This window comes from Leucoraja erinacea, chromosome 10 (genome assembly GCF_028641065.1).
Source record: "Leucoraja erinacea ecotype New England chromosome 10, Leri_hhj_1, whole genome shotgun sequence".
In the NCBI taxonomy this organism is placed as follows: domain Eukaryota; kingdom Metazoa; phylum Chordata; class Chondrichthyes; order Rajiformes; family Rajidae; genus Leucoraja; species Leucoraja erinaceus.
Window position 1 is genome coordinate 33,821,645 of NC_073386.1, and position 23,112 is coordinate 33,844,756.

A 23,112-nucleotide genomic window follows, 5' to 3' on the forward strand; every position below is an offset into this window, starting at 1 on the left:
CCACCCATCAATATATAGACAAAAAGCTGGAGTAACTCAGCGGGACAAGTAGTATCACTGGAGAGAAGGAATGGGTGATGTTTCGGGTCGAGATTCTTCTTCAGACACTTCAGTACATCCTCTCTGAGTGCTGCCGTGACATCTCCCTGATCAGTAGCGCAATTCCTCCACCTCTTTTGTCTCCCTCTCGATCATGTCTGAAACATTGAAACCCTGGAACATTAAGCTGCCAGTCATGTCTCTCCCACAACCAGGTTTCCACAATGCCACAACATAGTCCCAAGCATCGATCCAGGCTCTAAATTCATCTGCTTTCTGTACAATGCTCTATGAATTGAAATAAACACATTTAAGCCCACCATGTTCCTTCACTTCTCCCTCCCTGTTATTTATTTGCGACTTACTGGTCCTGACCTTTATGTTCCCACTACTCCTTCCAATTTCTGACTTACTACCTGGTGCCCACTCCTCTGCCTCACTAGTTAAAATGCTCCCAAATAGCACTAACAAACCTCCCTGCAAGGATATGGGTTCCCATCCTGTTCAGATGTACAGGTCACCTCTGCCCCAGAAGAGATTTCAATGGTCTAAAATTCTGAATCCTGGCCACCTGCACCAACACGCATTCATCTGTCCCATCTTCCTATGAGAGTAATGCAGAGATTTCTACCTATAGGGTCCTGTTTTTTAATCTTCTGCGTAACTCCCTATCTATATTACTAAATCTCTGTTCTTGACCGCTTTTGGCCGTCTGTGCTGCGATTTCCGAGAGAACGCTGCCACCTACGGCCGTCATTTTTGGCCACCTTGCTCAGAGCCCCCCTCCTCTGCCGCATGTGTGCCGAGGATTTTTCCCGTCGATGAAAAATGACAGAGATATTAATGTTTTTACAAAATTCCCCATTCTCTCTGCTGCCCCCGCTGGCGGCAGGGGGGAGGGACTATAACACCAGGAAGTGGTGTGCCTCACACTCTTCAAGATGGAGGAAGGCAGAGGGTCACGTTTCTCTGAGCTGTGAATAACGCTGAACATGTCTACTCAAACGTGAGTGCCCTTAGTGGTTCTAAAATGCTTGCAAAAAGTGTCTATTGGTTCTAAAATATTTGCAAAAAGTGTCTATTGGTTCTAAAGCTTGCAAAAAATGTCTATTGGTTCTAAAGCTTGCAAAAAAAAATGTCTATTGGTTCTAAAGCTTGCAAAAAATGTCTATTGGTTCTAAATCTTGCAAAAAAAATGTATATTGGTTCTAAAACTTGCAAAAAATGTCTATTGGTTCTATTGGTTCTAAAGCTTGCAAATGTCTATTGGTTCTAAAGCTTGCAAAAAATGTCTATTGGTTCTAAAGCTTGCAAAACAATGTCTATTGGTTCTAAAGCTTGCAAAAAATGTCTATTGGTTCTAAAGCTTGCAAAAAATGTCTATTGGTTCTAAAGCTTGCAAAAAATGTCTATTGGTTCTAAAGCTTGCAAAAAATGTCTATTGGTTCTAAAGCTTGCAAAAAAAAACCTATTGGTTCTAAAGCTTGCAAAAAATGTCTATTGGTTCTAAAGCTTGCAAAAAATGTATATTGGTTCTAAAGCTTGCAAAAAAATGTCTATTGGTTCTAAAGCTTGCAAAAAAAACAAATTGGTTCTAAAGCTTGCAAAAAATGTCTATTGGTTCTAATGCTTGCAAAAAATGTCTATTGGTTCTAAAGCTTGCAAAAAAATGTCTATTGGTTCTAAAACTTGCAAAAAATGTCTATTGGTTCTAAAGCTTCTAAAAAGCTTGCAACAAATGTCTATTGGTTCTAAAGCTTGCAAAAAAAATGTCTATTGGTTCTAAAAAAATGTCTATTGGTTCTAAAGCTTGCAAAAAAATGTCTATTGGTTCTAAAGCTTGCAAAAAATGTCTATTGGTTCTAAAGCTTGCAAATAATGTCTATTGGTTCTAAAGCTTGCAAAAAAAATGTCTATTGGTTCTAAAGCTTGCAAAAAATGTCTATTGGTTCTAAAATGTTTGAAAAAAGTGTCTATCGGTTCTAAAATGTTTGCAAAAAGTGTCTCTTTTTGTTCTATAATCTTTGCAGAATGTGTCTTTTTTGGTTCTAAAATGCTTTCAAAAAAAGTCTATTGGTTCTAAAGCTTGCAAAAAAATGTCTATTGGTTCTAAAGCTTGCAAAAAAATGTCTATTGGTTCTAAAGCTTGCAAAAAATGTCTATTGGTTCTAAAGCTTGCAAAAATGTCTATTGGTTCTAAAGCTTGCAAAAAATGTCTATTGGTTCTAAAGCTTGCAAAAAATGTCTATTGGTTCTAAAGCTTGCACAAAATGTGTCTATTGGTTCTAAAGCTTGCCAAAAAAAATGTCTATTGGTTCTAAAGCTTGCAAAAAAATGTCTATTGGTTCTAATGCTTGCAAAAAATGTCTATTGGTTCTAAAGCTTGCAAAAAAATGTCTATTGGTTCTAAAACTTGCAAAAAAATGTCTATTGGTTCTAAAGCTTGCAAAAAATGTCTATTGGTTCTAAAGCTTGCAAAAAAATGTCTATTGGTTCTAAAGCTTGCAAAAACATGTCTATTGGTTCTAAAATGCTTGCAAAAAGTGTCTATAGGTTCTAAAATGTTTGCAAAAAGTATCTATTTGTTCTAAAACGTTTGCTAAAAGTATCTCTTTTGGTTCTAAATCCTTGCAGAATGTGTCTTTTTTGGTTCTAAAATGCTTGCAAAAAAATGTCTATTGGTTCTAAAGCTTGCAAAATATGTCTATTGGTTCTAAAGCTTGCAAAAAAATGTCTATTGGTTCTAAATGCTTGCAAAAAGTGTCTATTGGTTCTATAATGTTTGCAAAAAGTGGCTAGGTGGCAGTGTTCGATGGCATGAACGTTGAATTCTCCCAGTTTTTTGGTTCTAAAATGCTTGCAAAAAATGTCTATTGGTTCTAAAGCTTGCAAAAAAATGAATATTGGTTCTAAAGCTTGCAAAAAAATGACTATTGGTTCTAAAGCTTGCAAAAAATGACTATTGGTTCTAAAGTTTGCAAAAAAATGACTATTGGTTCTAAAGCTTGTTAAAAATGTCTATTGGTTCTATAGCTTGCAAAAAATGTCTATTGGTTCTAAAATGCTTGCAGTAGTATCTCTATTGCTTCTAAAGTGTGTGTGCGCGTCGTCTGTCTGTGCGTGCATATGTATGATTTGCTGTATGTGTGTCTGAGTGTGTGTCTGCGTGAGTGTCTGAGTATCTGTGTGTGTGTGTCTATGTGTGTGTGTCTATGTGAATGCGTGTGTGCGTGTGTGTGTGGAAATCCACTAAGAGTGCATGGGGGAGATTGAGGGGAGATGGACTGAATGCGTGTGGGGAGGGGAATGGCATGTAGCAGAGTGGGGGGGAGAAGGGAATGTGGTTAATATAGGTATACCCATGGGAGTCTGCCAACGACATGTAAGTAAGAACACAATGAGCTGAGTATGTTCAAATGGTACATTTATTTTCAAGGATCCTATCGCAAAGAATTTCATCTCATAATTCAGTGCTAACCAAAAAAACGTGATGTCAATTTACAAACACACTATGCGCCTAGTTAACATATTTCCTTTGGTATAGAAATATATCAATCAAGTCAAAATCCATCATCACTTTATTTTATCACATTCTATTGCTCTTCCAATTTCCACTCTTCCCCTTAAACCAAGCTTACGTTTATCAAATACTTTATCAAGACAATTGGCAGTGAGAGTTTAATCCAACAATGAGTTATATTAAACCAAGTCCACCTACACCACATTTCTCCCAGCAAGTTATAAATATTTTACAATAATAAATTCAGCTCTATCACAGTCGTTTGCAAAGTTATTGTAAATATGAAGCAACCCGAAAGCAATCGATGTAAGCAACATAAGCTAAAGAAATTACACAAGATTTTGTGAAAGCACATCTAGTAAAATGCGAAATAGACTAAACTAAATATTTACTGTAGGTACACAAAAATGCTGGAGAAACTCAGCGGGTGCAGCAGCATCTATGGAGCGAACGAAATAGGCGACGTTTCGGGCCGAAACCCTTCTTCAGACTGGAGGGTGGGGGGGAGAAGGAAGAAAAAAGGGAGGAGGAGGAGCCCGAGGGCGGGGTGATGGGAGGAGACAGCTTGACGGTTAAGGAAGGGGAGGAGACAGCAAGGGCTAGCAAAACTGGGAGAATTCAACGTTCATGCCATCGGACGCAAGCAACCCAGGCGGAATATGAGGTGGTTCCTCCAATTTCTGGTGTTGCTCACTCTGGCAATGGAGGAGACCCAGGACAGAGAGGTCGGATTGGGAATGGGAGGGGGAGTTGAAGTGCTGAGCCACCGGGAGTTCAGGTAGGTTATTGCGGACTGAGCGGAGGTGTTCGGCGAAACGATCGCCCAACCTCCGCTTAGTCTCCCCGATGTAAATCAGGTGACATCTAGAGCAGCGGATACAGTAGATGAGGTTGGAGGAGATACAGGTGAACCTTTGTCGCACCTGGAACGACTGCTTGGGTCCTTGAATGGAGTCGAGGGGGGAGGTGAAGGGACAGGTATGTAACTTTCAATATTTTTCTAGCCATGTCTGTTGCAATAAAGTGCAGTCATTGATTCAACTACATATAAGATGACAATACAAATTTAGATTCAGAATTCATGAGCAGTCCAAAAACTATATGTCTGGAAATTCAACTGCAAAATACCGATTTATGTTTTATAAATGTGGACAGTACACAATTGAAAATCATTTCTCTTCACCATGGAATTTTGTAAACTTGTGCTCTTGATATCATCATATATTATGGAATGCACAAGATTTTATGTCTATAAATCCTTAAACATTGTGGGAATGTTGATTCACAGCTGGACACTTTATCCCATTAGTATTTGTTTTGTTTGTTATAACTTGATACATCTAATTTTGAAATTATAAAATTTGCATGCACACTGTTCCACCAAGATGTCTCAATAATATGTAATCTCAATCAATATATATTGTTTGAAAATGCACATTTAATTGTCGTAGCAGGAATTGCTTCCATAGAATTGAAATAAAGGTTTCCTTTTTCTGATTTCCCCATTCCATGAAGTAAAATGTAAACTCTCTTTTTTCCTACTTTTATTCCAATTACCAAGAGGACAATAATGCATTAGATGCAGTTAATATTGCAATTCCTGGATATAAAGTTATCTCAAAGCTGGTTTTGAATCAATGACATTCATCCGTTCTCATATTGTGTGAATCTATGCCATGTCCCCCCACTATTAATTCTGTTTTACTTGTGTCATATGTCCCAAAATGTTAATATAGATAAAATGTTGTTTTTTGTTGGCTTATTGTTTCCAATTTATTATATGTGCTAACATACTGACTATTAGTTTGTACAATGTGTGTGCTCCATTAGTACTGAGGTCAGATAACCTAAAAATAATTTTACAAGGTGTCTTAAAGTTCTCAAAGCAGCAGACGCTTATCCCAATCATTAAACCTGCATTTAACCCAAATAACAGAAATGAAAGGACAAAGTTTAAATCTAAGTCTTAGAAATGTTCAATGTTAACCTGTTTTATTTAGTAATAAAAATAGAAGTGAAATTGGCCAGAATATCAACTGAGTTTTTAACCATTTGAACAACAACTATATACATTGCACACAAGTTAAAAGTGGAACGGAAACATACATTTTTAAAAGAAAAGCTTCACATGACTGTAGTCACACAGTTTTTAGGGGTTTTTGACATTAAATCAATTCAAGGTTATGACTTCTTTTCACACCTGTCATAAAAAAGATAAATGCAAAATTACACATCTTTTTTTTTTCCCTTACCGCACGACGGATGATTTACTCGTCGGGTGCACTCTTCTTCGTAGAACTATTGCCAAGTACATTCAGCCAGGGACAGCCTGGTTTCAAAGCTGAAAAATATATTAAAAACTGACGGTCAAACTTCAAACCTTTGCCATTTGTTTGAATAAAAATGCAGCTTTGAAGCACCTCTGACATATTCAGGCATCTCATAAGTGAGACCTTTGTTGCACCAAAATATGCTTGGGGGGACACAAAAATGATTCAGCAAGCAATCACTGGTGTCCCGTACAAAATGACAACTATTACTCAGGTTTGGCATTCAAGATTATTAACAGTCAATTCCGAATGGTTCACTATCTATCATGATAAAATGTGAACATTTGCTTAAGTGAAGAAAAGATACAAATTTGCAAACCATTTAATAGCATGAGTGAGCAAGACTACAAATTCATGTTATTTATATAGATATTTAAAATACTACCAAACTCTGAGCATCACAGAATAAAATATTAGCAAATATATATGTGTGCTGAAAACCATGATAACCTATTAGCATTCAGTGTTTTATAAGTTACTAAACCAAGAGGGACTCAGATTACTACATTGCACAAACCAGGGATTAACTTATTGCAAATGTTTTAAACCATGCATTTGGGAATAAACCAGGGCTATTGTGCATTGTAAATGTGTACATTACATCTTACATGCCCAATTTTACCATAAACCTCCATATCAGTAAACCTTTGGTATAACGGACCTGGGGGGATGATGGTGTCTGTTATTGACGATCGTCCGCTATAACCGATTAAGGTATTATCATTGAATGTAGTTGAAATAAAGAACTATCGTTGATGGTTAATACATGAAAGGACAAAGTGCTAGAGTAACTCAACAGGTCAGGCAATATCTCTGAAGAACATGGATAGGTGATATGGGACGCTTTTTCAGATTGATTCAATTTGCTGGGTTACTCCAGCACTTTATGTAATTTCACCTTAAAACGAGGTGCCAATACTGCTGGCCTCTACCAGAAAGCCCTTCTTCACCAGTTGTCGCAGCTGTTATTACGGCTCATGTTACAGTCCCCGACAGAACGTGCTTTCTTCAGGCTGCTGCGACAGATAGGATGCGCACGGTCACCGTGGGGGCCCCTCCCCTCTCACTTGTCACTTTGCCGGCGCCCCACTGCCTCCTCCTCCTCCTTCTCCCCCGCAGTCACCGACATCTTCCAAGGTGCAGTAAGTCAGCAACTCCAGGGCAGAAGGGGAAGAAGAAGAAGGCGGCAGTGGAGGTGTGAGAGGCCGAGTGGACAGAGCGATGGGAGGTGGAGACAGTGGTGGAGGAGAGGGCAGCGTAGTGGACAAAACAAAAGGGGAAGGGGAGGAGGCGGTAGAGGGGGGGAAAAGTCGAGTGGACAAAGTGATGGCAAACAGAAAGAAGCAGTGGCTGATGAGAGGGAAGGGAACCCCACGGTGACCAAGAGCATCCTGTCGGTAGCAGCAGCCAGAAAAAGTACTGTCCCCAGGAGCTACAACATGAGCCACAAAAACAGCCGCGTCAACTGGACCATGCAGTGGGTGCAGAGCGGAAGCCTGGTGCATCTGGCGAGTTGAGGGTGGCGTTCGTAGCCAGGGTTGGCGAGACAGTGCGAGCCGGGGGTGGGTCGACAATTCCGTCCACTTTAACCGAAAACTGTTGGAAAGTGGTCCAATAAAATGAGGTTTTACTGACTCAATTAAGTACTACTTTTCATTATATATTCACCAAGATACTGGAATGCACATGTTGGGCTATATGATCCAATGCACTCATGGTAGTAACAACCAGCAGTTTCTGGCTCTTCTTATCGGAGGGTGGTGTGGGGTGTGGTAAAGAGAGAGACAGGGGGTATGGTCTCCACTGTGATTCTCCCAGTTTTTGTGTTGAAGGATGACAACAACTAACTGTAATTCAGACATTTATCAATGTGATTTACTTCATCTGAACCAATTAGCAGTGGGAGTCTGAACAGGAGGAGGAACGGGAAGAATGTGACTTTGCTTCTGCTCACAACTAGGCTTCTTTTTATTTTGCCACTTACCTTTACATATACTTAATATTTGCTATATATCTAATGTTACAACTAAAAGTTGATGAACTGAAACATTAACCTAGTTTTTCTCCACACAGAAGCTGCCTGACTACTGAATGTTTTTACATTTTTGTTTTTTATTCAAAATTCTCTACTTTACAGTTCTTCTTACAGTTAGGTACACTACAAATGAAGTTTAAGAATAAGTTTATTGACCAAGTATGTATTGACCAAGCCTTGGTGCTCCACTCACAAGTAACAACACAACGTACAGTAAACCATTAAGAATAAAACATAAAACATTAAGAATAAAACATTATAGGTTAAACATGTGAATGAAATAAAATACCAGAGCAAATGGAGGCTACAGACTTGATCAGACTCACACATAGTGATTAGAATCCATAGTCTTTTATTAGCAACTCAGCGGAGGAAACACAAGGTGCTTTCGTCTCCATGCATTCAGCTAGTCTAACTGGAGAGAGAGAGAGAGAGAGAGAGAGAGCGAGAGCTCACTAATAAGCCTGTGGGCGGACCAGTAGTATGAATGACATAAGGAATTTGCGGCATAATCTGTGTGGTAACATGTATATAGTATCGACACACTAATCTACATCCTGCCTCTTAAAGAATTAAATGCAAATGCAAAACTACCGAGTACTACAAAGAATTAAATGCAAATTATATAAATTGTATGTGACAATAAACTGGAGGAGGTTCAAACATAGCCTGGGTACTTTACGGTGGGCTTACAAACACAACCAGCATGCATACGGTACAGTCCTGCATCTCCTCCCGTCACCAGGGACACGCTTGGTGGTGAAACAGGTGTCGGAGATTGAAAAGGCACCCTCGGGGACGAAATAGGAGACTTTGGCACAGGTGAAGTGTAAATTGCTCCTTCTAAGTCAAAAAACACTGAATCAAGCACTTGAACAACTAATCTTTATTTTAACTAAGCGCAATTACCGTTCAACTACTGTACCTATCCCACTGCGGGTTCGATCCTTGTATCTGTTTGATCAACCCCTCTAGGCCTCGTTCAAACAGAGACACTCCAGAAGGTCACGCAGTCCCAAGCGCTTTCCACGAAGATCGATGCTGGACTTCGTGGTAGCGGAATTTTATATGGGGGTGGTCTCTTAATAATCCAATTACAGATATCGAATAATCCCATACATACCAGACATTTCCCTAACCCAATAATACAGCAGCTCAATTGACAGGGTCTGCAGATGTTCTTATTCTTTTCTTGCAACTTATATCTAGGCACTAGACACACCGGCACCACTCCGCAGCTTGTCCCAGCTCTGCAGAGAGCAATTCCAAATTGACCAAATCTCCCAGCAGCCCTGAAGCTTTTACCCCATTTTAAAATCCTAGCCTCTCCAATTTGGCCAGGATTAACAAAGGTGGCGTGGCCATCGGTAAAGTAACCGGATCAGAAACAGGCTGCCATGCTGGTGCAGTCGAGTCAATACCACTGGATGTGGATGGAAGGGACAAGTGGTGCTGGCTCATTCAGAGGCAGGATATGTTGCCTATTATGTCTTTAGGTGCCGCCATCGGCATGAAGCAAGTATGAACGTGGCTCGAAGGCAGTTCCAGAAATTACACGGAGGCGGTCATGCCCTTTGTCGGTTTGCAGACGCACCACTTGTCCCTCGTCTAGTGGTGGATGCGGTCTGCACGTTTTGTCATACCACCCTTTCTGAATGTCGCGCTTTTGTTGTAGTCTTGACTGGACTTCCGATGGTGGGAACACATGCGGAACCACTGTCTGTTTCACCACAGGCAATGTGGCTCAGATCTGGCTTGACATCAGATGCTGAGCGGGTGAACCCAATATTGGGTTGCGGGAGATGTTGCACAGGTTAAGCAAGTCCAGGTACACATCTGATTTTGCTCTGTGGGACCATTCCATTAATTGTTTGGCACTCCTGACGATGCAATCAACTAGTACTTCGACTGAGGGTATTCAGGGCTGCTGGTGATGTGACGAAAACCCCAGTTTATAGCAAAGTCTTTGAAGTACTGGCTGGTAAATTGAGTGCCATTATCAGATAGTAGTTGACATGGAGCTCCGTGGTCAGAGAAATGGCATGCCAACTTCTGAACAACCCCATGAAAACAACTACTAAGAAGATCGATGTCAAACCAACCAGAATACGTCAAAAAGAACCAGGCATTGTTTGCCATGCCACTCAAATATGTCAGTTGCCACTGTGGACCATGGGAGGGCAGGAACCAGGTGTGAGAGAAGTGGCTGCTTTTGTTGTTGTGGTGTCAAACTATTGCACACTGCACAGGATTCCACTTTCTCGTGAATGTAATCGGCCATGCCAGGCCAGTAAAACATGTTTTTTTCTCGTAGGATGGTTGTTTCTGCGCCTGGGTGTCCCACATGGACAGCATCAAAATACTTGCTGTGTAGAGAGGCAGGAACTACAGCTTTGTGGCCCTTTACAATCATGCCATCTTGTAGTACTAGTTCATCATGGACGGCAAAGAAGGGCCGAACTAGAAGTGGTAGATTGTCTTGCCAGGCCAACTGTGCTTAATGTCAGAGGAGAGCGAACGAAAGGTATCGTCAGCGGCAGTGTGGGCTACCAGGTCCTCCAAGCACGACGAGGGAATAAAGGAAGCAGTCATAACCACAAAACCATCATCTGGTGTGGATGAACCCGCGCAGGTCTTTCGAGGAGCACGCGAGAGGGTATCAGCCAGGTGCATGTCCTTGCCACATTTGTAGGGTAGAACAATGTCATACTTCTAAAACTGTAGCAACATCCGTTGAAGGCGTCCTGGAGAGGTGTGTATTGGTTTGTTCAAGATGCTGATCAGGGGTTGATGGTCAGTTTCAATCGTGACTGTTTTCCTGAAGATAAAGTCATTAAACTTCTTGCATGCGAAAACGGCCGCTAGCAGCTCCTTCTCAATCTGGGCGTAGCGTTGTTCCGTGTCTGTCATGGTGCGCGAAGCATAGGCAACAGGCCTGTTGCCGTCACCATCATTTTGGAGGCAAGCTGCTCCTCAACCGTACTGTGCGGCATCACAAGTCAGTGTGACCGGTAATTTAGCATTACAGTAGGTGAGAGTGGGGGCATAATACATCTGTTGTTTAAGAGTGTCAAACACCCTCCGCTGTTGCTCATGCCAGGCCTAAACAGTGTTTTTGTGAGTTTGGGTCTCCGATTGGAGGCGTGGGTTCGAATCCCACTTCTGACACCATATAGGAAATGATCAGACTCACACATAGTGATTAGAATCCAAGTCTTTTATAAGCAACTCTGCGGAGGAAACACAAGGTGCATTCGTCTCCATGCATTCAGTTAGACTAACTGGAGAGAGAGAGAGCTCACTAAAAAACCATGAGTGACATAAGGAATGTGCAGCAAGCATAATCTGTGTGGTAATATGTAAATAGTATCGACACACTAATCTACAGTTATTGAGTAGAGCTGCTGCTCGTGGAAAAAGTTTTATGTCTGGCTGTGGCGGCTTTGACAGTCTGGAGTTGCCTTCCAGAGGGAATTGCTTCAAAGAGTTTGTGGTTAGGGTGAGAGGGGTCAGAGATGATCTTACCCACTCGCTTCCTGGCCCTTGCAGTATACAGTTTGTCAATGGAGGGAAGGTTGCAGCCAACAACCTTCTCAGCTGATCGAATGATTCGCTGCAGCCTCTGGATGACGTGCTTGGTGGCTGAGCCAAACCAGACCATGATTGAGAAGGTGAGGACAGACTCTACGATGACTGTATAGAATTGGACCATCATTGCCTGTGGCAGATTGTGTTTCCTCAGCTGCCTCAAGAAGTACATCCTCTGTAGGTCCTTTTTACCCCCCATTTAAGGTCCTTGGTGATGGTGGTTCCAAGGAACTTAAAGGACTGCACAGATATGAATGTGGTGTTTTTGATGGTGAGTGGGGGGAGGGGAGGGGGAGCTCTCCTAAAGTCTACTATCAATTCAACTGTCTTAAGAGCATGAGCTCCACCAAAAATGGGTGCAGAAAAATACCGTAACCAACAAAACCAAAGATTTTGTGGTCTATCCATTTGTTAAAAAGTTCAACATTTTTTGTCTCTGCATCCAATTAAAGAACAAGGAAGTCATATATATTCATCCTCCAATCTAGCTTTGACATCTCTCATAATTATCTAGAATTCAACATAAACTGTGTATGGCAATTCTTGTTCTGCATGGAACTGCAGATGCCACCACTTTTAAATTAAATATTTATATACTTTTGAATTGACGTTCCATTTATAGTTTGTTTGATTTTCGTATTTATTTATATTTATGTCTTTAATTCCATAAATGTATTATGCTATTCCACATTAGTGTGGGAATCACCATAACATACTTCCCTTTGAAATATTCAGAATAACATTTAAATTCCTGAAGTCATGATATCCCTCAGAAATAATTCATAGTGAACCGCAAGAAAAAGCCACCTACATTTGGGATGCTGCTGTGCACAGTCACTGTTGTTATAAGAACAGAATTCTAACAAATTATGCGTGAAATGTATGACTCTCGCTGTCTAGTGATAACAAAGTGATTTATAATATATTCAGTGTGGCTCAAGAAAGACAGCAGTCTGGAGGAAAAATTCTAACAAACTTCCTATCATATAATTTTTAAGTTCATGGGAATGAGACAATATTTCTCCTTGTGCAAAAAGTTTCAAGATGCATTATTAATAGCAAATATCCAAAATATAATCTACTACAAACTAGGAAATCATAAGGACGATAATAAATATTTAAGGATTTTGCAATATTTTTATTATTAAGGTGGTATTATTAAGAGAATAAATGTAAAGCCCAATCTTTACTATCGTAACAGTAAACAAATCCTAGAATGAGAGGCTAGGCTCAATTGATTTCAAATGGGGTAACATGCTTGGTGGATCATTTTCCAGTGGCAGATACAATGAGAGCCATGCAACACCAAGTGTTTTAGTAAGTACACAAGGAACAGTTGAAGTAAAAATTCAGATGCCCAGATCGCTTTAGGAGCCTCTACAATATAATGGGCCTGTCCCACTTAGGTGATTTTTCAAGCGACTGCCAATGAGCCGGCGACTGTCAAGTTGCCGGCAGTCACCTGAAAAACCGGCAAAAGGAACGGCGACTGTCAGAGTGGAACACACACACACACTCACACACACATCGCTTCCTTCACCAGCCCGTTATGCAGGCGGGGGGAGCGCTGTCTGAGTGAAATTCACACGGTGCAAAGCCAAGGTGATACAGACACACACCACGATGAACAGGATAGTTGGCGCTGTAATTAAGACGGCTTAGCACAGTGTACGGTAAGTCCTTTAAAAGAGGGGGGGGGGGGGGGGGGGGAAGGAGGGAGAAGGAGTGGAGACAACTTTTAAGAAGCCAGAGTTACACAGCTGTGAAGCTCGGCGGACATTAACATCACCGGTCGGTTATCCTTGGTTCTGAAAATTACAATGAAATTCACCGGTCAGCACCGGCTACAATCTACGAGAACCTACGAGAACCTTCGACCTCCTGACAACCGACGAGGACCTCCTGGCGACCCACCTACGGCACGAGAATTCTCGCTACTGTCCATGGCAGCTTCATTCTGGTCACCGCTAATTTTTCAACATGTTGAAAAGTTTGTGGCGACCATAATGAGGCCGTGACTAGTTCCCAGAATGCGGGAATTGCTCATGACCATGAAGGCGACTACTCGGCAACAACCCGCGAACATGTGGCGAACATGTGGCAACCGCAGAGTCTCCTGCAGTCGCCTAAAAAGTCGCCAGTGGGACAGGCCCATAGTGACTAAAACTGTATTCTGTAGAGCCTGGCAACCGAAACCGGTTTGTCATTGGATGAGGTTTGCAGAAGTAGCTGCACAGAGTAGAGAGTAAACACAGTACAAGAAGAACAGAGATTTAAAATCAACAAATGTGATCAGCATGAGAAGTCAGCACACGGTGGAGGAGCATGGAGCAGGTGAATTTTTTAAGCATTTTTAAGCAGTTAAAAAAAAACAGACTAACTTAAACATTGGAAAACAAAACAATAAATTTGGTAGCATAATCTGGGTAACAATTTTTTTAAAAGCACATCCAATTAGCAATGAGAGAAGAAACGCAAGGTTTCATAGAATGCTGAAAGACAATTAAAACCCATTGCTTGCAATTTCTGACCATATGGGAACTTCAGGATGCACTAAGTTTCCTGGAAAACTACATGCATTGGGCCATGCAAAGTGAATTTGCTTAACCAGTCTACTCTTAATCATCAGCAAAGTAATGTGAAATGTCGGCATGATTCAAGCAACATTTAATCATCAATAGTCTATTACTAACACCCCCATCTGCTCCATACCTCATCAAAGCCTTAGTCCAAACATGTACCCAAATGCTGCTTTCCATGAGGCAAGTGTGACCACCCTTGACATCAAGGCACCATTGGACATGTGTAGCATTAAGGAGCCCAGATAAAAATGAAGTCAGTAGGCTGTAAGGGAAAAACAGTCCAAGGAATTTGGTTATGGTTATTAGAGATAAATTAAGCTGCTTCCCTAGCACATTCCTCAACTGAACTCCTGCAGTATGTCCTTGGCCAGGATTAATTGACCTCTAACAACCATATTCCTTGGTCTATTTTCAGCTGCTTCATTAATGGCAACAAAAAGGTAGAGTGGACGTGTTTTTGACCACACAATGTTTAATTCCTTTGCAACCTCTCAACAAAAGATGTTTTCTGTGTCTGCATTCAACACAACCTGAGCAACTTACAGAAACAGGAGAGAGCAGCAACAATAGTCAGGTCTGTGTCACCGCCCCTAGCTCTGAATCACACGGAAAACCACGTGGACACACAGGACCCCTGGTCAGGATCAAACCCGGCTCTCTGGCACAGTAAGGTAGCAACACTACCGCTGTGCCACCGTGCTGCACTCCAGCATGATTAGTAGCATGACTAATCATTTCTACTAATGTGATTAGTAAGTTTACAGATTCCATAAAGATAGTGAAGATGGTTATCAAATATCACAGCAGGATTTTGATCATCTGTATGTGCACTGAGAAAAGGTAAATGGAATTGAGAGGTATAGCATTTTGAGAAATCATACCAGGGCAGACTTTCATAATGAATGGTAGGGCCCTAGGGAGTGTTGTAAAGGGATCTAGGAGTACAGGCACATAGTTCCCTGAAAGTGATGTCAAAGGTAGATAAGGTGGTAAAGAAGTTAGGATATAACATTACAGTTGTACAAGATATCGGTGGGCCCGCAAATGGAGTACTCTATTCGGTTTTGGTCACCTTGCTAAATGTTGGATTAGGCTGGAAAGAATGCAGATAAGTTTTATGAGGATGTTATAGCGTAGGAGACTGAGGTGTGATCTCATAGAGGTGTATAAAATTATGAGGGGAATTGATAGGGTGAATGTACTGTCTAACCTACCTAGCACAAGCTCAAAATCAAAGAGCAGTTCCCTAGTAGGTAAAGTTTGGTCAGTAAGTTAAGAATTGCCACATTCACAAAGGAGTCCAAAATTTACATGAAGAAATGCCAGCAGACTAGGTGCAACTGCAAGCATTTACCAGCAAAACCTCAGCCAATAATTTAGTCGATTTGTGAACTCATAATGTTTATGTTTAAATGTTGTTATTTTTGGTCTGCAAAGTTTTTCATTGCATTGCACAATATCTTGATAAATAATTATACTGCATTATACGGTTTGCATGTTTTACAGATATTACAGATACAGTTCCCTGCAGTTTTCACACAACAGTTGATTTTCAAAATCTTCCACTGTCACAAGTTCTTAATAAGTAGAAGTGTGAGATTGAAAATAGAAAGAATATATTTGGATACGAAAATTGTAAACTTTGAAAGATGCAATGATTCCAACGATAGAGAAGCATTGAGAAATTGTGATTCTGATATTATATGGTAAATTTATAAAGCTTAAGATTGAGAACATTTTAAACATCCTTATCATTTTATTCCAGGATTTGTTGTTGATGGGATTAGAAATACAGCACAAAAACAGGTCCTTCAGCCCACCTGGCCCTGGGCTAATCCCGTTTGGCTATATTTGACCCATAGGTCTGTAAACACTTCCAATCCAAAAGTCTGTCCAAATGTCTTTTAAATGTTGTAATTGTATCCGCTTCTATAGATTCCTCTGAAAACTCATTCCAGATATAGACTGCCCTCTGAGTGAAATGGTTGCCCTGAATTCCCTCTTAAACCTCTTCCTCTTACCTTAAATGTATACCCTGTTGTTTTCGATTCTCTACCGTGAAAAAAGAATTGTGTGTTTTCTTTATTCATGTCAATCAAGATCTTGCAGACCTTGCACAGCTGATAGAGCTGCTGCCTCAGCTCCGGAGTTTACACGTTCTCCCTGTGACCATCTGGGTTTCCTCCGGGTGCTCCAGTTTCCTCCCACATCCGAAAGACGTGTGACTTTGTAGGTTAATTGGCCTCTGAAAACTGCCTTGAATGTGTAGGGAGTGGATGAGAAAGTGGGATAACATAGAACCAATGTGAAAGGGTGATCAATGGTCAGTGTGTACTCAGTAGGCTGAAGGGCCTGTTTCCTTGCTGTATTTCTAACTAAGGTCTAAACTCAGCCTCCTACATTCCAAAGGAAAATGTCCCAGCCAATCCAACTTCTCTCTATAAAACTCAAGCCCCAAATCCAGGTAGCATCATGGTGAATCTCTTTTGCATCCTGAACCATCAGGCGCTCCTCATATATTAACCCTCTTCTGCTTAATTTCCACTTAATTGCATCAATCTCATTGCTGTGCAACCAATCACTTGAAGTATGATCACTCCAATGAATTGTACATTGCATCATGATTTCCCATCTTTTGAACTCAATACCTTCCCAGTGAACGCAAGCATGCCTTCTTCACCACACTGTCCACTTGACTCACCACTTCCAAAGAACCACGCACCTTTTCTCAGGTCTCTCTGTTCTGCAACACTCCAGGACTCTACCATTTACTGTGTAAGCTGTCTCCTGGTTTGACATACTAAAGTGCAACACCCCACACTTGTCAAACTTCATTAACCATTCCTTGGCCCACCTATCCAAATAATCTAGATCCTGTTGTAATCTCAGATATCCTTTTTAACAGCCCACCAAACCATCAATTTTGGTAATTACAGGTCCACCGGCGATTTTCCAGCAATTAATTGTCTAGCGCCTCCTTTAATCTGAACAAAATCACGAGAGTGCAATTGAAATCCCCCCCGGAAGTCCCCCCGAAATGTGGTGCCTAGGCTGGGTGAGGTGGCCGACCTTGACCTCATTGGGACTTCCAGCGCTGGAATCCCGGCCCAGCCGGAGCCGGTAGATCCGTTCGCACAGTCGACTTTCATGGTCGATCGGCACGTTGATTTAGCCTCCTCCGGCCTGGACTCTGGAACTGCAGCCTGGCCGGAGCTGGCAGATCTGTTCCCCAGACTGACCTCTGAGGCCGACTGTGGGCTGGTATCTCGGCCCCTCACAGACTGCTCTGGACTCTTCTTGGAGGCCATGACTTCTGTCTGTCCGGCAAAATGGAGGTTAATCCAGAAATGCTCTGGAACTAAGGGTGCCGGAATATCAGTGGTGGACCTGTATCTGCAAATTTGTTCAATGTTAACTGCGTTGTCATCCAAATCGTTAATGTACATAACAAACAACAGTTTAACCAGTAATGTCCCCTGCAGTACTCCAGTGATCACCTCATCCAACAACAGAATTTAAGGCATTTAAAATTGAAAATATACTGGTAATAATATTGATACAAGATGGGTGGGATGTCTGTCACCCATGGATCAGATTATGCCAGAGAAAACCTGAACATTTGAGAATGGGGCAGAGCATGGATCTAATCACCGTTTAAAGAACTACATTCGGGCAAAATGCTGAGGAGGCAATTGAATGAAATGACTGCTGCAAAAGAAAGAAAAGACAAGTTTCTAAATTTTCAGAAGTTGATAAGAAAATAAATGATGCAGTAAAGCCCCTGTCCCACTTTCATGACCTAATTGGCGACCTCTGCCGAGTTTGCGCTTGACTCATACTCACAGCATGGTCGCCACGAGGTCGTAGGAGTAGCTGCACTTTGTATTCTTTCGAATCTGAGTATTGAATTCTATCATGTTAGATGACTCTATCAAATGCACCCTTCCCCTCTCATTTCTCCCCTATGCTCCACTTTCTTTCACTCTCACCCCCCCCCCCCCCCCCCCCACTCCCTTCCCCTATGCCTCACCTGGACTTGCACCTAGTTCTCCCTTCCACCTCAACCGACATTCCTGCTTCTAGCTTCAAAATTTGCAACAATTCAATCCTTTTGTCTCATACTTTGCTTTTTAATCTCTGACCTTCGTCCAACCATCTGCCTATCAACACCACCCTGTCCCCATGCCTGTGTTCACCTATTACCTGCCATGCTATTTCTTGACCCATCTCTTTTCTAGTTTTCTTTCCTTCTCCAACAATCAGTCTGGAGAAGGGTCTCAAAATGGATCTCCAATCCATGTTCTCCAGGAATGCTGCCGGATCCACTGAGTTACTCCAACACTTGGTGTCTTTTTTCTCAACTATCAGATGTGGACATACCCAATAACAACTGCTCACTGTGTACCCTCCAGATCTGCTGCCTGCTAACGATGTGGTTTGTCGTACTCATTTAGTATCTTCCCGCAAAGTCCATCCTTCTGCTTATTTAAAATAATCTTAAAGCTTATGGAGTTGTGATTACTATCCCCAAATTGTACTGAAACACCGGTCACCAGCCAGGCTTATTTCCCCAACATCCCATATCTTGATGGGTATTGTAATGTATTCATACATATTCATGTATATGTTAATGAGTTGGTGTTCAATATAAGCAGGGAATGTTGGGTAATAAATCTCTCTCTCGTGATCCAGGCAACCAGCGTGTAAGTTGTTATTCATTCTGCCGTCCGGAATATAACAAAATTGGCGACGAGGATGGGATAGAGTTTGTGAACTCATCCTTTAAATATAGTGCAGGACTGTTTTGCAACATGCAGTATTGTTTAACATTTTAAACAGTAAATACGGAGTTTTGTCAGTTGTTTGCTGGACACGATAGCTCGCATATCCTTCTATGGAGGGGGCTGTAGTTTAAAACAGCAGCTGGACAAATTGTCGAAAGTTTGTCAGGCTATCTCTATGTTGTGTCTACGTGGCAAGATGCCGTCCTTGGGATTGTATAAGATTTTATTTTTGTCGAGTTCCTCAAGCTGAATAGCCTTTGTACAGCTAAGTTTTAGGTAAATTGTTACACCGGAACAGACAGGAAATCGAGGTTTTTGAACTGACTTTTTATAAAAAAAGAGAACGACACGACACGGTACCATGGGCTACATTGGAAACCTTGGTACTTTTGACAAGAGTAGAGAGCTGTTCAGCTCCTATATGGAGAAACATGTTTTTCACGGCAAACAACATAATGGAAATTAGTGGTGAAGGAGAGATAGAGAATGAACCAATAAGGCTGTTTGCGAAAGCATGAAAGTGATTCTGCTCACGGAAATTGGTCTTGAAGTGTACGGCACACTCGTGAATCTTCTTGCACTCGTGAATCTAAAGGCAAAGGTATGCTATTCAATGACATTATGAAGAGGTTGGAGGAGCATTTCAACCCAAAGCATATAGAAATTGCAGAAAGCTATAAATTTGGCACTTGAAACCAGAAGCAGAATGAGACAATTAATGAGGACATTGTTGCCTTGAAAAACCTAACTTTACACGGTAACTTTCGAACTTTTCTCGGACGCGCACTACGCGACAGATTTGTTTGTGGTCCAGTGGATGAACGAATTCAGTCCAAACTCATGAACACTCCAGATCTTACATTCGAGAAAGCATGTAAGATTGCTACCGCAATATAGATGGCATCAAGGAATGCTGGCGAGTTTCGTCCACCACGAACTGCAGTGGCCTTTTACAGTCACAAGGCAGTGCCTATGGCCAAACCAAGAGGTGCTAAACCAAAACCAATGTATGGCTGGGTTTTGGTTTAGCACCTCTTGTGGGTTGTACACCATTAATGCAACCACCATCGATAAGCCTACAATCAGCCAAGGCAAGGACTTTTGAACTAAACTATTGATAAATGAACAGTTAATCGATATGTGTATTGACAAGACAGCAGATTGTTCGGTCATGAGCAAAAACCTGTACGAGACAAAGTTCCCACAAATACCATTGTTTGAGAGTAAGGTCAAGCTGAGAACCTATTCAGGCAAAGTTTTGGAGACATGTGAACAAATGAACTGTAAAGTTCAGCCTAATGGTCAGTCAGTAACACTGCCCATCATAGTGGCCAGCTGCAGAAATAAACCAACCCTCCTTGGAAAGGATTGGCTGAGTAGAACAGAATTAGACTGGAAGAACATTTTCAGCGTCGATTTGTCCAAATCACGTCTTGAAAGTCGTCACTGGTATTGACAGTGACATCGCGTCACTGGTGAGCAAATGTAGTGTCTGCCAAAATTGCTGGAGTAAACCACCAAAAACACCACTGCAACCCTGGTCATGGCCAAGTAGACTTTTTCAGAGAGTTCATGTAGATTTTTGTGAAAAGGGTAATGATCACTTTCTGGTGCTGGTATACAGTCATTCCAAATGGATTGAGGGGGTCATATGGGGTCAAGCACTACTACTGAGTGTACCATAGATGAGTTGAGATCAATTTTTGCATGCCATGGTTTACCAGGAGAACTTGTTTCTGATAACGGGCCTCAGTTTCGTTCAGAACGGTTCAAAGAGTTCATGCAGCAGAATGGTGTAAAACACACACTTGTTCCCCCATACCATCCAGCCTCCAATGGAGCAGGTGGAAAGGTCTGTTAGAGTTGTCAAAGTAGTTCAGAGCTCAGCATGAAATATCGTTTGGCTAGTTTCCTGCTGAAGTACAGAACCACACAACGGGTTACTCACATGCAGAACTGTTGATGAAGAGAAGGCTAAGAATACACCTAAATCTAGTTCAACCCAATTTGGCCTTGAAAGTTAGAAACATAGAAACATAGAAAAATAGAAATTAGGTGCAGGAGTAGGCCATTCGGCCCTTCGAGCCTGCACCGCCATTCAATATGATCATGGCTGATCATCCAACTCAGTATCCCGTACCTGCCTTCTCTCCATACCCCCTGATCCCCTTAGCCACAAGGGCCACATCTAACTCCCTCTTAAATATAGCCAATGAACTGGCCTCGACTACCCTCTATGGCAGAGAGTTCCAGAGATTCACCACTCTGTGTGAAAAAAGTTGAGCAAAAACAGTTGTCAAAAACGCCATTTTGACTCCCACAAAAAGGAGAGATATTTCAAGCCAGATGAGCAGGTTTGTGTTCTCAGTTCTCCCAACAAGTCCAGTCGAGCCAAATGGGATGTTGGGAAAATAGTGGAAGTGTATGGAACAAAAAGATAGTTGATGTGGAGATAGGATCAAAAGTGTTCATGTTGATCAAATGATTCCAGCCAGAGATTAACCAAAAACTGTGCATGCAGTCCTAATACCTGAGTTTTTATCTGAAAATGATTTTGAAGAGACCACTGTGATTGAAACACAAAGTTCAGTTAGTACAGACAAAGAAACAGATTCCATTGGTCAAAGTCAGGGTACTAAAATAGAGCCAAACAAGCCTACAGTTGAGTCAACATCTAAGCCTGTTACACCTGTTACTGTTAGACGATCAGGCACCCGTAAACCAGTAGCCAGGTTAGGTTGTAAGTTAAGTGGCTCACTGTATAAGCAAAACGAAAATGTGTAGATATGTAAAATAAATATATTATGTTTATCATTTAAGATTTCATAAATACTGTTTTAAATCAAGTATCACAACACCAAAATTGTAACTGAGTACAGGTGCACAACCTTTTATCCGAAAGCCTTGGGACTAGACACTTTTCGTAATTCGGAATTTTTCGGCTTTCGGAATGGAAGATTTTTAGCGTAGATTTTAACGGCTGGCTCAGTGGTAGAGTGCTTGGCTCATATCCGCAAGGTCGCGAGTTTGCGCCTCGATCCCGGCAGTCACTCGATCGCAAGTTTGAGTCTTCAATGTAGTTTTTTCTTGCAGAATAGGAGAGAATAGGGAGGGTTAGGCTGGGATCATTCTCTGCGAGATGATCTTAGTGCGGGAGACAGTGTAGGAGAGCTGTACTGACTGTGTGGGCAGAACTTTGGAAGTGATTGCCCACCATTCTCAAAAGCCGCTGTGTCTCCCTGTCCCTGGGATAACAGCACAATACCCCCCTCCCCCTCCAACTCCAGAGGAATCCGCTCCCTGATGGGCCGCTACGACGACAAGTGGCAGTTCGCCCACAGCCCGAGCTGCGCCGCCCCAAGAACAAGACGTACCTTGCACACCATCAGCTTCTGCCCCTATGGGGAGCGTGTTCCTCTGGAGTTGGAGCGGGGCTCGGCATCGGTGTCCCGATGAGAGGGCGCAGCTCGGGCTGTGGGCGAACTGCCACTTGTCGCCGTAGCGGCCCATCGGGGAGCGGCTTCTGGTGGTCCTGACGTCTCCGGCCAGTTTGCAGTTTTCCTCTGGAGTTGGAACAGGGCTGGGCTGCTGCTGTCTGGGGGTCTCTGGGATCTCTGTGCTTGCAGTGGGCCTGGAGGTCGGTGTCCCGTTGGTCCTGACATCTCCGGTGACTGGCACTGACCTGCTGGCATCGCCGATGTGAAGACAGTGCAAAGCCCCCGCGCCGGTGCAATGGGCGGGGAGCTGGAGAGGGGAGGGAAGGGGTCACACACATGGCCGGGAAGCAGAGGGGTGTAGGTGGGGTGAAACTGAAGGGAGCGACAATCTGCTGCTGCCTGCCCGCTGAGTTAAAAAGTTCCCACGCAAGACTCACGACACACTGTGTATCGTGAGTCTACCGTGGGAACTTTTTAACTCAGCGGGCAGGCAGCAGCAGATTGTCAATTATTAACCCTCCCGCGCAATATACCCTCACCTTCTCTTTTATGAATGGGGATTTAGTTCCCCTTTCTCCGAGGACCGACCGGAGGTTCTGCTGTCACCTCAAGGACGTTTCTTCAAGGACCGAAAAAATATCCGCTATTCGGAGCTTTTCGTTATTTGGAATTTCAGATATAAGGTTGTGCACCTGTACTTAGATTTAATACTTAAAAAAAGGAGAGCTGTGTAATGTATTCATACATATTCATGTATATGTTAATGAGCTGGTGTTCAATATAAGCAGGGAATGTTG

General features: G+C 42.2%; 1 protein-coding gene across 3 annotated transcripts in view; it reads right to left on the bottom strand.

Moving 5' to 3' along the window:
- lrrc7 (leucine rich repeat containing 7) overlaps nt 1-23,112 on the bottom strand; it is a 368,217-nt gene that overhangs the window by 168,509 nt on the left and 176,596 nt on the right. For all 3 annotated transcript variants that reach the window (XM_055641900.1, XM_055641899.1, XM_055641901.1), the window contains one exon: nt 5,812-5,900. The gene's annotated coding sequence lies outside the window, so the exon portion shown is untranslated. The remainder of the gene's footprint in view (nt 1-5,811; nt 5,901-23,112) is intronic.